This window comes from Pelodiscus sinensis, chromosome 5 (assembly GCF_052426305.1).
Source record: "Pelodiscus sinensis isolate ZL-2025 chromosome 5, ASM5242630v1, whole genome shotgun sequence".
In the NCBI taxonomy this organism is placed as follows: Eukaryota; Metazoa; Chordata; order Testudines; family Trionychidae; genus Pelodiscus; species Pelodiscus sinensis.
The window spans coordinates 125,688,392-125,703,886 of record NC_143056.1 but is presented as its reverse complement, the minus strand read 5'-3'; the positions used below and the strand labels follow the sequence as shown (position 1 = coordinate 125,703,886).

The following is a 15,495-nucleotide window of genomic DNA, read 5'->3' as shown; positions in this document are numbered from 1 at the left end:
GCATGGGATACCTGTCCTCTTTGAACCTCATCAGATTTTGTTTGGCCCAATCCTCCACTTTGTCTAAATCACTCTCACCCATATCCCCACCCTCCAGCACATCTACTGCTCCCTCTTCCCCCTGCTCAGTGTCATCTGCAAACCTGCTGAGAGTGCAATCCATCCCATCATCCAGATCGTTAATGAAGATGTTGAAGAAAACTGGCTCCAGGACTAGCCCCTGGGGCACTCTACTGGTGACTACCCACTATATCTGAATAACATGATTCTATTTATTTCACACACATGGATCACTATGATACGCAATCTAAGTGCCATGAACACAACCTATCTCAAGAGGAAGATAAAATAGAGGGCAAATACCCGGTTTGGGAGCCAGAGGAGAACACACACTGAGTCACTTGACATTTGTTTATACAACAGGACTGCATAAGTAACTGCCTACAGAGGAAAAGTTGCCCTATACACAAATACTAGCATCCCCAGCCTGTATGTTTTCTAAGAGTAGTCTTGTTTTGCATGCCAAAATATGATTTCACATCCAGGGGGTTTCCAGAACAGCACATTCAGATGCAGTGCGTGTCAACAGTGTTAACTTGGCAATGATTTTTGGTTTTTTGGGTTAAGTGAACTGCAACGACAACAGCTCATACACAGTGTTACCCTGTGACCAAGTTAATGTTGCCTTGTATCTAGGAGGCCATGCAGTACGGCTATGTTCCGATTTCCCATGGTGCATTGCTTTGCAACTCTGCTGCATGCCTTGTCAGATGTTTTGAGGTCTGGTATTTTTAGTGGAAAATAATGGAATAATGGAGTTTGTAGTCAAACAAAATAATCTCCATGACTCCTTGTTTCACCATGTGGTAAGGCAGATTCCCCCATTCCATCCCAATCAGGAGAGAGTTGGAGCACCTCTGAGCACAATTTACCTCAACCCCATGCACTTGTAATCCAGAGATGGGTGGGTCCTTAAAAGGAAAAATCCCTGCTCAGTTCAGGGAGACACTCTGACGAAGCAGGAATGTAACTCTGAGCTCCTTTGCTCCTGGAAGAAGGGATTGCTGACTGGGGAAATGCTGAAGACCCTTGATTGTTCAGTCCATCTAAAAAAGAATCATAGACTCACAGAACACTAGGGCTATGTCTACAGTGGCGGGGTCTTGTGCGAGAAATATGCAAATGAGGCTAAGCGGGGAATAACGCCAAGCCTCATTTGCATACCTAATGAGCCACCATTTTTGCAGAAGAGGCTCTTGCACCAGAAGGAGCTGTCTACACTGCCCCTTCTTGCGCAAGAAAAACCCTCTTGCGCAATGCTGCTATGCTAATTATTTTCAGGAATAATGGCGTTGCGCAAAAGGGTTTTTCTTGTGCAAGAAGGGGCAGTGTAGACGCTCCTCCTGGCGCAAGAGCCTCTTATGCAAAAATGGCGGCTCATTAGGTATGCAAATGAGGCTCGGGGATATTCCACGCTTAGCCTCATTTGCATATTTCTCATGCAAGAACCTGCTGGTATAGACATAGCTTAGAACTGGAAGGGACCTGGAGAGGTCATCAAACCCAGTCCTGTGCCCTAACAGAAGGACCAAGCACCATCTAGATTATCTTTGATAGATGTCTGTCTAACCTGCTCTTAAATATCTCCAGTGATGGAGATTCCACGGCCTCCCTAGGCGATTTATTCCAGTGCTTCACCACCCGCACAGTTAGGAAGTTTTTCACATCCAACTTAAACCTCCCTTGCCACAGTTTAAGCCCATAGCTTCTTGTCTTCTAGGACTTTCCCTTTTGGCTTCCTGAAGCTGTAGGACAGTTTTTTGTTTTGGGGTTTTTTGGGGGGTGGTTTTTGTTTTGTGAGCTGCAGAAGCATATTGACTTTTTTGTTTGTTTTTATCTCTACCTGCAAGGCTGTAGACACCCTGAACAACACAGCTGGAGGGCTGTGCCCTGGATTCTGAGATAGCATCAGTTCTCTCAAAGTTCTTGTTTCTATGCTCCAGTGCTATCTCTAATGCACTCTCAGGTAATCTTGAGGAAATGCTGATCATCACTGTAACCCGCAACCTCAGCAATATAAACAGATTACAGCTAGTCTGTCCAAAGACATACAGTGCCTATAGGGTGATAAGAGCCCCGCAGGAGGTTGATAACAGACTGTTCTCTTGCTTACGACTTTTTCTGGAACAGCTTTCACATGGTGGAGCCCTGCATTTGGCTCAGTCAGCTCAAAGCAATTGGCAGGTCAGGATACTGCTGCAGACCAGTAGCGGGGGCAGAACTTCAGGATCTTAAAAGCTACTTTCTTAAAACATAATGCAGAGCTTGCCCTGAAGCTGTGGGACTAGGCCTCGTGTGGAGAAGTGCATGGAAGCTTGCCTCTCCTGACTGCTGCCAGTCAATTGCTAACCCAGTTGGTGACTGTAGAAGCAACAGTCAGGGCTGTCTGAAGGTGTATGTTGCTATCTAGAAGATGCTGTCCCTTCAGTGGCTTGGAAAGGTGGATAAGCGTGGAGAAGGGCCTAGCTGAGACCCCGTATAACACTCTGTGCCCCCAAAACAACACCCTGGCACCCCCAGATTCACCACTGCCGTAAAATGGCTTGGGAGGTGTCATTCTAAAAGTCTAGATCTTTTAAACATTGATATCCTGGGGGGTTGCATGTGAAGTTCTGAAGTGTTGCTATGTGTTTGTTACTGAACAATGCTGTGAAGTTGGAAACACCCACACCTATCCTTTCAGGCACAACCATGAAGAAAATAAACAGTGCTAATGACCATCAACAAAAACAGTGGGCCCCGGAAGAAGCTTAGCCTCACCTGATGATCAGTCAGGGGTGTGTGTAATGGCTGTTAGAGCTCACTAAAGCGTGCAAGGGCGTGTGACTAGGTCCTGTGATACTGGACTCCATGTTACTTTTGTACTTATCCACAGACTGTGCAGAGGGCTTGGCTTGAAATGAAGATGATCCCATCACATGGAAGAAGCTATAAAAGAGGGAACTGATATCACCACTAGGCCTCACTTTCTCTATAACAAAACACCTGGAAAGGCTTTAGGAACAAAAACTTCACTGGAAAACTGGGGCAGGGAACGGGGGGAGGAAGGGAAGGATCTCAGGCGGGAAAAAGGGAGCCTGCCTGTATATGAAAGCTTGGTGGATTGTTTGTACTATATAACAGGGTAAGACAATTGCTTGATTCAAATCCTCTCTGGTTTATAATGCTTACATTGCATTTCTGTTTATTTCTTAGGTAATCCGCTTTGATCTGCATGCTCACTATTTATAATCACTTAAAATCTTCTGTAGTTAATTTTTTTTTTAAGCTACAATGTGTTTTGCTAGAAATGCTCGGGGAATCTGCTCAGGACCAAAGACTGGTGCATTGTCCTCTACACTTTGAGGGAGGGCCAGACCTACGCTAGACAGGATTTTGACCCGGACAAGATGGCACAGTCCTTGACTACAGAGCTAGAGAGAAGCCTTCATGTAACTGCAGTGTGTCCCTGCCTGTGTAAAGTTTTTTGTGAGTGCAGGACCAATCTGCAGCTTGTCATAGCAGCACAGTGTGAGAAAGCCCAGGGTAGGGAGACAGAGATCCATGGTTCCCCCATTACAGGTTGCACCCTGGAGAGAGGGGGACATTACACCATGAGTTCTGATTCATGGACTCTTGGCCAAGCCCTTCATGAGGATGAGTTGGCAGGGAACATGTAGGAGGTGACATGATGCTCCTTTGAGTTACTCATGCCTTAGGCACAACTATTTCAAAGGCACTTTACTGTGCATGTGGGAACCTCTAAGAAAATGCAACAAGAGCATTCAACATCTTAATCTCACCCCGGAGCCATCTCTATGTTCAGATAATACAGGGCAGACTCAGCTGCCTGTGAACTCGACTCTTATAGAACATTCACCCTATGTTTTGGCTCCCCCTGCCATATGGCAATAGCTACTTCCTCTATTATTACAGATGTAAGTGTGATACCCCTGTTGGGGAGAGGAGAGTTGGCAGCAGTAGAGATTGGATCTTTATGCACAAGCTCTACTGCTTGAACCAAAAGACTCGGCTCTATTTGTCATAGCTGTTGGCACTCATCCTCTTTTCCATGCAGCCCAGTCAGTACTATGGACTATATGAAAGTCCTGGAAATAGATGCCCACAGTTAACGGCCCTGGCTCCAACTGATTATAGGAGGACAACAAAGGAGATAACAGGAACAGGAGTGGGATCGAAGGTTGAAAAAAAATCAAAGAACCAGACGGATGCTAAGCAGAGAACCCAAGACCGTGCCCACGGCTCTTCAAATGCATGCAAGGAGTCAGTGGGCATTGCCCAGAAGAACTTTCCCAGAGACGTGAGTGGAAGAGGGACCAGAAATAGGTCCTCCCGTTGCAGCACACCCCTTCTCTAGTACAACTTCCTCCTCCTGGCGTGATGGAGGGCCAGTTTGGTCAGCACCAGGAGGTGGTTGATGAGATTCGGAAGGTATCAGAAGAGGGCTGCAATCTGACACTCCCTGCGGAGATGTGTGCCAGGGTAGTCTTATCACTGAAAAGGGGGCAGGTGTCAGAAGGGTTTGTGAAATATGCCAGGTACACACCTGGGCTCACGTTCTATGGAGAAGCCACCGGTTAATATCTCCAGCAGGCTGTGGGACCAGAGTGGAGTACAGGATACCCAGCTGCATTTCCTCACCCTCCTCTGGTAGCAATAGGACCTGCCCCTTGGTGTCAAGGTGGACACAAAGGCAAGCAAGTGAATGGTATGAAGCACGAGCATGTACAGATGTTCTCTGGTTGTGGTTTGGAGGCAGACTGGATATGGTGCAGCTGGCACCGATAGCGTGTCTGGGATGGCCAGGCAGGAGCTAAGTTTCTCAGGGCCTGGGGTGAGCAGAGAGCACCTTCTTGAAGGGATTTGTTTGAGAAAAGGAAGGTAAGCAGGAGGTAAGGCAGCCCTCAGCTCCTGGCACACAAGACACTGGGCCCTAAGTGTGGTTGAACATTACATGTTCACCCTGCCCATCTGATTGCAGTCCCGGAGGCCTCAGAGTCTGGTGGCTCCAGCCAGAACTAATCTCCGGCACACCCGCCACCTACACACAGATGGGGTTGTGAAGCAACGTTTCTTCATTCAGCCTCCGTCACGAAACTTAGTCCCAGGAAACATTTCAGAGTTTTGGCTCATGGTCCTGATTCACTGGGGAATTCTTCTGTAAAAGTGCTAAGAGGCGCCTCTCAAGAGCTGTGGCAGCTGCAGCAAGGCCAGGCTGGACGAGAGGCACCATTGTATGACTATGGCAGGTCTGGGCTAGGTTGGGTGGGAGCCAAGGTAGGGACACATGTGCCCTGGCAGTTCCAGGTCCATGCCAGGGCTGGATCAAAGCTGGGACATCATCTGTGGCAGGTTCATGTTCAAACTGGCCGAGAGAGCCACTCTCCCGAGTGCGGCAGGTCCTTGGAGAGGCTGGCAGGGAGACATCTCTCCCTACTGCATCTCTCCCCACTGTAGCTTTGAGCACTTGTGTGGGTCTTAATGGGCAGCTGCTTGGCCGACACAGCTTAGAGGGAACACCATCATCTCATCCACAAATTGAGACCCTGCAGTTCTGCCTGTCTAGCTGGCCCTGCGTGTGGAACTTGAAGCATTTCAGAGAACGCTACCGTGGGGATCCTGGATGAGGTTTACAGGAGCGGTCGACAAGGGCTTCCCTTGTCGACCGATCCCCGTCTAGACTGTCGCACTGTGCCGGATCAGCTGGTCGTCGGCACAGCGCGGCGGCCATTTTTATGTTAATGAAGCTGGGATTATTTAAATCATTGACTATGTCGGGTAAACTACTTTACATGGCTCCATCGACGGAGCCATGTAGTCTAGATACACCCCTAGCAGCCTACATTTGCTCTCCAGAACTTCTCTCCTCTCCTTCCCTATGTCAGCCGTACCTACACGTACCACGACCGCAAAGCAGAGATTATGTAATTCAGTCATTCCAACATTGATGCCAGAGGAGCTGGCAGCTTCCAGGAGCAGAAATTATTTGGCTTGTACAACTAATCTTCACTGCCTGTGTTGTTGGTTGTGTTACTTTCTTGAATCCTGGTTTAACAAGGCAGTGTCCTTGGGGTGAACGTGTTTGTCCAGGCCACATCTTACAGCCTGTGCAAACTGGAGGCTAACGGCGTCGATCATATGCCTGCTGTTAGCCACCGGCCCTCCATGGAACTGGTTGTCAGGCTTTCTGCCTCTTAGGGTATGTTTGTGCTGCAGCTGCTCCACGTGGCTCGGTGGGCCCCAGTTCCCTCTTGCCCAACTCAGATCCCTGCTCCGCACGTCTCCAGGCAAGTCGATCTCAGGCTGGCTGGCTTGTCTGAGGAGTGTGGGTATGTGGGCAGGTGAGCTGTGGCCTGGCCCATCTCCGCCCACTTTGCAGTGTGGGTGTATCCCTGAGTCAGGATAGTCCTCCAGGGCTATTCCCACAGTTCCCTGTACCCGTTTCTTCATGACCCTCTGTCACTTCCCCACTCCCCCGTGTGCACCACAAATTGCATGGCTGCAGCCTCCAAAGCACACCGCAGCTTAATGTCCACAGTCCTGTGAGCAGCCTCCCCCTCCTGCTCCCTCCTCTACCTTCCCCTCCCCTCCAGCCAGCCTCTGCTCGGCTCAGTCCAAAATGGATGCCAAGCCTGAGGGGAAAGGATTCTGAAAAGCCAACTGTGCTGGTTTTTCCCCCAAAAAATATAGAGCATGAGCCATATGGCTTATGCTGCAGCCCAGAAAGCTCACCAGTGCAAATCAGCACTCCTCTCTATCTCCTGTTTCACGGGGGGCAGGCAGGTGGGGGGTTCTAGCACTGCGTGGATCAATCTTCTCCATCCCAGCTGAGGTGTGATTGATTTCCTTCATTTCCTCTCCCTTCCCTCTTCTCCCCCTAATCCGGTAGTTTATTCTAGGATATTTCTCATGCGGCATGAATTCTCGATGGACTTTCAGCTGACTGGGGAGTGCAAACCTGCTAGGGCCTCCCTAATAACTTGGGTCCTGCCAAATCTATGGATCATTTTGGTTAATCTCAAGGCCAGATTTTGTTTGAATTAGTCAATTCCACCATTTCAGATGTTTACATAAGAAATTTCATGGTGTTGTGACCATGGGAGTCCCGACCAAAATGGCACAATGAGGGGAGAAGGGGTGTCACAGCTTTGCCACCCTCATGTCTGTGCTGCCTGCAGAGCTGGGCTCTGAAGGCAGCTGCCAGCCACCTTTCTGAAGGTAGAAGAGGATCCCGGATGTAGAGGTGGCTCCCTGCTGTTGGGGATGCCTCAGCTGGGGGCTCCTACCTGCTAGTCCCCTGGCCAACTTTTGGTGGGAGGGCTGCCAGAAAATGAGCACCTAAAACTCAGCTGGAGCAGCAAGGGGACTAACCACCAAACCCAGGTGCCCAGACCCCTGGCAGAACGGGGAGGGACATGGACGCTCTGAGCCACAGCTGCAAAGATCAGGCAGAAGCCCTGATCCCAGGTACCCGGAGCCCTGGCAGGAGCAAGGAGGGCCATGGAAGCCCTGACCCCAACCCTAGCTGTAGCCATAGGGCCATGAGACTTGAGCCTGGGCATCCAGACCCATGGCTGGAGCAGCAGCATTGTGGAGAGGCAGAATGCCTGAGCCTGGGCAGAAGCTGCAGTGCCAAAGCCCTGAGCCCAATGCCACAGCTTCTGCCACAGCTTCTGCAGAGAAGAAATGAAGCTGCACTACCCTCACTTCCATGCTGCCTCTGGCGGTGGGTCTGATCTCCGCACCAAGAGCTGCTGTGCAGGGAAAGTCAATTAGGAGGACCCAGCTGTGGCGCTCCTGGCTGGGGCATTCTCAGCAGTACATGGAGATTGGATTTCAGGGGGCATGGCTAACTTCCCTGCCTGTGACACACAGTTCACTGCTGTGAAATTGGAAGAGCCCCGGCTATAGACGTAGATTGAGAGGTGGCTTGATGATGGTGTAGAAGTACCTTTGAGGAGGGAAAATAACAGGTACCAAAGTGCTCTTCAATCTAGCCAGGAAGGGCACCTCCAGAGCAAACAGTTGTCACCTGAAGCCAGAGAAATTCAAATGAGAAATAAGGCACAAAGTGAGGGGGACTAACCAATGGAGCCAATTACCCAGGGAAGATGTGGAGTCTCTGTTTCCTGATGTCCTCACATCTCAACTGGTTGTCTTTCTGGAAGGTGTGTGTAAGTGAATTTTATAATTGATATTGGCTTAATTTTGGCGTAAGTGTGTGAAATTGCATGGCCTGTGAAGTAGAGGCCAGATTAGGAGAGCTAACAGCTCAGCGTGGGGCGAGGAACAGACTCTGGTGCTTTACTGGGTAGCCCGCTTGCTCCCCCAAATCAATAATGAGCAGTTGGGGTTATCTGGGGAGCAGCTCAAACACCCAACCGGGCTGGTCTGGGGCAGGCATCAGCCCTGCAATGGAAAGGTGGGTGTGGCAGGGACTTCACAAGGGCCTTCGGCAAGCTCAGCCTATTGGTCAAAAGCGGTGAGGAGCCTGTGACCTCACAGAGCTCTCTTGACATCAGCCAGGCAAATCAGAGGGGTGGGGCAGAAGAAACCTCGGAGACCCTTGTAGCCTTGCTGCAGCAAGTCTCCTTCTCACTGCCACTCTTTGAGGGCTTCATTGTGAGTCTTTGCCAAGCTGTGTGGATTGTGCTGAAAGTAGACACCATGTGTGCAGAAGATAAGATTCTCAGCGAGGCTGGGAACCTCTTCAGTCTGGGCCAGGCCTTGCCAGCTGAGCTCTAGGCTTGGAAAACACAAGGTAAGTTGGCAGGAAAATGTCCCATTGAAATAGTAGCTGGCTAATTAATAGGTCTCCAAATAGATTTGTACATGAGGAATCATTATCGGGCGAGATGGGTCCTGCAGGGATCAGTTGGTTCTTGGCACTCTGCTATTTAACATTTTTAAACAGTGACTTGGAAGCAAATACAAATCATAATGCCAAAAAAACTGCACATGACAGAAAGATTGGGGAAGTGGTAAATAACGAAGAGGATGTGTCACTCACACGGAGCTATGTGGGTTGCTTAGCAAACTGAGCACAGGAAGCAACAGGCCTTTTAGTATGTCCTAATGTACAGCTATATGTGCAGAGACAAAAAATATAGGCTCTGTGTACAAGGTGGGGGACTCTATCCCGGGAAGCCATGATCCTGAAAAGGTGGGGTCATGGAGCATAATCATCTGATTATGAGCTCCCAACGGGACACTGTGGACAATGGGGCAAATGCGACCCTGGGACTCATCTATACCAGAATGTTGTTAGAAGTAGAGAGGTTCTAGATCTCTGTACAGGGCACGAGTGGAATATTGTGTCCATTTCTGGGGTCCACAATTTGAGACAGATGCTGATAAACTGGGGAGGGCTCAGAAAAGAGCCACATGAGTCACTAAAGGATTGGAAAACATGCCTTGTGGTGACAGAGTCGAGCAGCTCAATCTATTTAGCTGACCAGAGAGAAGGTGAAGGGATGAGCACAAGGGAACAAATATTTAACTGACGGGCTCTTCACAGTAGCCGATGCAGGTTAGCAGAGAGTGGCTGCAAGTTGAAGTTTGAGCAATTCACACTGGAAATAAGGGAACATTTTTAGCTCTCAGGGTTTGGAGCAATTTACCCAGTGTTGTGATGCAGCCTCCGCAACCGGCATTTTGTAAAATCAAGATGGGGGAGGAGTTGTTTCTAAAAAATCGGCTCTCGTTTTCATAGGAATTCTTTAGCGGGAAGTTCTCTGGCTTGTATTAAACAGAAACTCAGTCTACATGATCAGAGTGGCTCCTTCTGGCCTTGGAATTTACGAATCTGTGACTTGCTGGGGGAACTTAGAATGTGTCGTTTTCTGCCTCCTTCTTCCTGCTACCCTCCTTTCTCTCCTCTTTTTTCTTGTTCCATTCCTCTCCTACCTGGGGTGGGGTGGAGTGGAGTGGAGGGCTGTGCTCCCGCGGTCGTTACAGGAGGCCCTCACAGGTGGGGCTGGAAGAATGGGCTGACAGTGATCTCCTCTGGTGATGAGCGCAGTCTGCTGCCCACCTCTTGAGAATGCCCAAGAGGACTCCAGGCCCTGGGAGTCTCCTGATTGGCCACCTTCTTAGGGAGGAGACTCAGGGTGTTGTTGGCGGAGCGCAGTGAGGCCTCACGCTCCGTTCAATGGGGTGTCTGTCTGTGTCTGTCCGTAGGACGATCATTTCTGAAAACGACAGCCAATCGAATCCAAAATTTCAGGGAATTTCTAGGCATCAGTGAAAGAACCGTCTTGATTTTGGTGACTGTTGGGAAACAACAGCAAAGCCTGGTTTCTGTCCTGTGCCCCTTCAATGGGTGTGTAAACCAAAGGGCGCTGTGACTTTACAGAGGAGGAGCAACATGACACCTCTCTCTACAGCATCCCTCCTCAGCGGCTGGGGTCACTCTCCCATCTTCTCTCCTTGCTGCAGGACCCTCAGTGCCCAGCCAGAGGAGGAGGAGGAGGGTGACGTGTCGACAGAGGATGCAGCCAGCAGGGTCCTCCAGCAGCATCTCCCGGGCAGAGACGAGGTACAAAAATTCCCCAGCTCTGCTGGTGCCAAGTCTGTCCTGCCCTTGTTCCGTCCCTACACTTTACAGCGGGCTCTGGCGCTGTTGATTTTATGTCTTTGGAGAGCGCGTCTCTGCAGGCCAGAGAAGATCCTTCCTGCAGACAGGTGCTGCTGGCCATCCACAACCCCCAGGCCCACTCACCTCCCAGCCATTGAAAGTCACTGCCAGCCCATCCCCTTTGACTGACCTGGGAGCAAGAAAACAAAACCTGCGGAGCCAGGAATGAACCCCTCCCCAAGCACCATGGGGGTGGCCAGGAGCCTCTCCATCTGACCCACGGAGGCTGAGCCACAGAGGGAGGGTTGTGGCCCTGGCCACACAATCCTGGGAGGGGATCTGGGAACAGTTTCATTTTCTGATCTTTATTCTCTCCTCCTGCTAGGGGTTCTCAGTGTGAAATGAACAGGAACTAGGGATAGTGATGGGGTCCTGGCACAGACCCTGGGTGGGAGTTCCCCTTGTTCTGGATCGCATCACACTGCTGACTCATATTTAGCTTGTGGTCCACTATAACCCCGAGATCCCTTTCTGCCGTGCTCCTTCCTAGACAGTCGCTTCCCATTCTGTATGTGTGAAACTGATTGTTCCTTCCTAAGTGGAGCACTTTGCATTTGTCTTCATTAAACTTCATCCTGTTTACCTCAGACCATTTCTCCAATTCGTCCAGATCATTTTGAATTATGACCCTATCCTCCAGAGCAGTCGCAACCCTCCCGGCAGTTATCAGCTGCTGTCTTTTACTGTGCACATCTGTGCCCAGCTGGGAAGAGTAGAAGAGTGGGCTGGGAGTTAGGGGGTGGAGTCTGGAAGGGAGGAGGGGGCAGGAGCAGGCTGGGGCGGGGAGAGGGCAGGGTCTGGGTGGATACATCCCCACAAAGAGGTGGCTCAGCTGGTGTTTGCAACTCTGTGCCAGGCTCAGCTGCTAGTCCCAGCAGAACTGGGAAGGATAGGACTTCCTTTTCCCCTGCAAGGAGGGCTGGCCCATCCCCAGGTGTGGAACGTTCCATCCCTCCTTCCCCTTTCCAGACATCCAAGGTGTTTCTGGGGCAGACCCAACGCTTAAGTTGTGTCAGGCTTGGGTTCAGTGTCATTGCCAAGTCTGTCCCAGGGGAGCTGCAGCATGATCTCAGACCTCCATGCAGCCAGTTGCCTGTGCTTCCATCTTCCAGACGGGTGCCTCCGCATTTATTTATTGACATAAAATATGCAACATTTTAAAATATTGTGCATGGAATAGTGGAGGGCAGGGGTTGGCACAGAATTCCCTAAGGAGTAATAACACAGATTCTGGCCTGGTCGCAGCAAAGGGAACTTCCATTTGGCATCTTCAGAGACAGGTGTCCCTGTAGGCAGTGCAACTTTCTTGGCATGGATCTCACCCATGTGCTGCCAACAGCCAGGTTTCCCTGACAGCTGGTTGACTCTTTCGCTCACGTGACACTTGGGAGCTGGGTTCCTGTGCTGTCTGACTTGTATTCCTGATTGGAAAGGGGCTGTCCTTCAAACCTTCCTCATAAAGACTTTTCTGTTTGTTTGTTTGTTTGTTTGTTTGTTTGTTTGTTTGTTTGTTTGTTTGTTTGTTTGTTTGTTTGTTTGTTTGGTGGTTTTGAGAAGGGAGAGCCTGAAAGCCAGTGAAGAAACAGAAATGTAGTTAAAATCCAGTGAAAGCTCTGTTACAAAGAGACACCTGGAATTTGCCCAGTGCTGCTTGGAGTCAGCACTGGTTTACACTATAGGGTCAAGTCCACACAAGGCAACTTAAGTTGATCTAACTGTAGATGTGTTTTCATTTTAAGTTTGGCTTCTAACATAAGTGCCCTCCTGCACCAAATTAATAACACCTCTCCTCAAGAACTGTAGAATCACAATTGGTGCAATTTGGTTGATACAGTGAGAGCGTAGACTTTACTTTAGGGTTGCCAGATACTTGCACAAAAAAAACCAAATATGGTGGGAAAAAAATTGGTTGAGCAAAAAATAGGACCAAAGTTACTGAGAAAAAAAAAACACAGAAAAAAAAAGGAGTTACTGTGCCTTTAAATCCCACACTCCCCGCTCTCCCCCGCCAGATGCATCAGGGGAGGAACGTCCTAAGCAGCCATCCATCTAAGAAAAACAGAAAATACTGGACATTTTACATGTCCGGTATTTTCTCTTTTTTTTTTTTTTTACCGGACAGAGCCTGCAAATACCAGGCCAATACCGGACACTTGGCAACCGTACTTTACTTCCACTGATTGTTAACCGTCTCCATCTTAGGTCACCAGCTCTCCAGGATTGGCTTCAGGTCTCCAGGCATTAAAGACTAATTAAAGATTATGTCGTGTGATGAAACCTCTGGGAATATGTCCAACCAGAATTAGCAAACTACCTCCAGCAGCTGTCCAACAATGTCCCACTGACTGCTTAGGTCACCACTGAAAACTCCACTGCCCAAAGGGTCAGGTAGACAAGAAGCCTCATCTCCCATTGAAAGCCTCACACATATTTAAAATTCTTGGTCTTAGTTGCCTGGCTTGGCAAACCCACACAGCAGCTCTTCAATACCCAGCTGACTGTGCCAGCTACAGGCTCCTGCCTGGAGTAAACAGTAGTAATTGGATCTACTCTACCTGTTGGGAGAAGAGGCTGTGCAGGCATAGCTCTGATCCAGCTGTAGAGACAGACTTCTACAAACAGACTGCATGGGGGATGCAGAAAAAAGACAGGGACCAGCAGCAGTGCCACATGAAAGCCCTGGAGTTATGGCAGGCCTATCAGAAGGCTAGGGAAGTCCACAATAGATCTGGTGCAGAGCTGCAAACCTGCCATTTTTACAAAGAGCTGCATGACATCCACAGCAGAGACACCCCCACCTCTTCCAATACCACCATATACACTTCAGAAGAGTCTGAGGACAGGCAAGGGGGCGACCCAGCTCCACAGCAAGCCAAGATCTGTTTTTGACTCCACCACAGTCCCACCAATCAAGCATGGGCAGACCTGATGGAGGGGGGCAGGAATCTCTGGTACATATGCAGTTTGCTTTGAAATTAAGCGATGGCACTCCCAAAGTAGCAGAACGCATCTTTTGATTTACTCATTTTCACTTGTGTTAGAAGAGATAGTGGAACAACCAAGAGAGTTGCTATCTGCCTTTCATGACCCTCTAGAAATAGGCGGGGTAGCCACGAAGAGCAGTTTGTTTAGGTGAACCAGGTTGGCGTGGGAATCCTCTGTAGAGATCTTGATGAAACTTTCATGCAAGTACTCTGCAATCCTCTGCCAAAGGTTTCTGAGAAGGGTTGCCATATTTCTTCTACCCTAGTAGGACACTTCCCCGCACTACTTAGTGATTAATTCAGCTGGCATCATTGCAGGATATAGCAGCATATAGGCCGGGGCGGCATCAGGTAGCATTACACTCAGGAAATAAAGGAAATAAAAATAGCTGACAAGAAAATTCCTCCTCTCTTTTGCTGTTCTTGGGGCCAGAGTTAAAAAACTGAAGCAGAGCTCCCAAGGGTCAACCTAAGGTAGCCATAAAAGCCATTCAGAGCTGACAGATTACAACAATCTTGTCATCTTTTGAAAGCATAGACCGTAGCTCATTTGTTAGGTACGCTTGCCTGCTTTAACCTTGTGATTAAGTAAAAAAAATAAGTTGGTTGATAAATCCTTAGATAGTTTACTACAGAATTGACCACAAGTGTCTTCAGTGTGAGAGCTAAGAGGCAAATTGATCTAGGGTAAGTGATTAGTATTCAGGTTTCTCCCAGTCCCGAATAGGCCATTGATCACTTACTCCACTCTGCCTCAGTGGCAAGATGGACTGGAGTGTACACAGGGCCATTCCGTGACTCCGTGGTAAGATTTTTACAGTGCCTATGGAATTCCCACCTGTTACTCAGTTGATGGTGTCTAATTATACACACAACTAATTTGAGGTCTCTGCCCTGCTTCTTGACAGTCTGCCCTGAGGCTGGAGCTCATGGTTGTGAAACATTCTAGACAGTGTAACACTCAGCAAGTTGTATAAATAGCTCATGTTGTTCTTTCCGATGTGGATTACAATGCTATAATTGACACTGAATTTTATCTGCATTGTCTATTCAAACTTTGTGGTTCTTCACGCTCTTCTCCAGTCTTGACTTTTTGTGTCACTTGCAAATTATGTCACCTCACAGCTCCCCTGCTTTTCCACATCACTACTAAATATTGTTATGGCAGATATCACCAGATGTCCCTTTAAGATAGTCTTCCAAGTGTTTTTTCTTAGCTTGTGAACAAATTTTGTTTCACTGGAAGATATGCCCAGTTAGGTTTTGATTATGCAAGATTGCTGGCAGAGGTGCAGTCTGTAGAAGAGTTTGCTATCTGACTTGTGCTCTGATAGGAGTCAATTCTTGAGGCAGAGTTGCTGTCTGGAAACCAGACATTACTGCTGGACTCAGATTCCTGGAAGAAGGGATGGCGTATTTTCAGCACTGCTGTGTATATATTCAAATAAGGAAAGTTGCACTTAGATTATATCCGCACTTGCCAGCACTGATTTCTCCATTAGTCAGACACACATAAGGCTCTAGATCCAAATGGCCCCAGGCCCAATCTACTATTGCATGGAAGTAGAGTAACACTAAGGTCAGAACAGGACTTTAGCATCAGAAACAGAAGTAACAATATTTTAAGCAATGTCAATTCTAGTACAGAGCTCTGTGCCACTGATAACCTTTTATCATGATGAAAGTTTACCATTTATTACCGCTCTTTGGTTTCTGTGCCATGTTTTTCTGATCCATGGCAATACTTTGCATTTCATTCCAGGACTAGCGTTATAGTCTGTTAGGGTGACCTTTTGGAACTTTAAACTATGTCAT

General features: G+C 48.7%; 1 long non-coding RNA gene across 1 annotated transcript; it reads left to right on the top strand.

Moving 5' to 3' along the window:
• The first annotated feature begins 8,607 nt into the window (after window positions 1-8,607).
• On the top strand, window positions 8,608-12,973 carry LOC112546341 (uncharacterized). The gene is made up of 3 exons (XR_003090020.3): window positions 8,608-8,821; window positions 10,498-10,597; window positions 12,899-12,973. It is a non-coding gene; the product is annotated as an uncharacterized LOC112546341 (long non-coding RNA).
• Window positions 12,974-15,495: the final 2,522 nt, after the last annotated feature.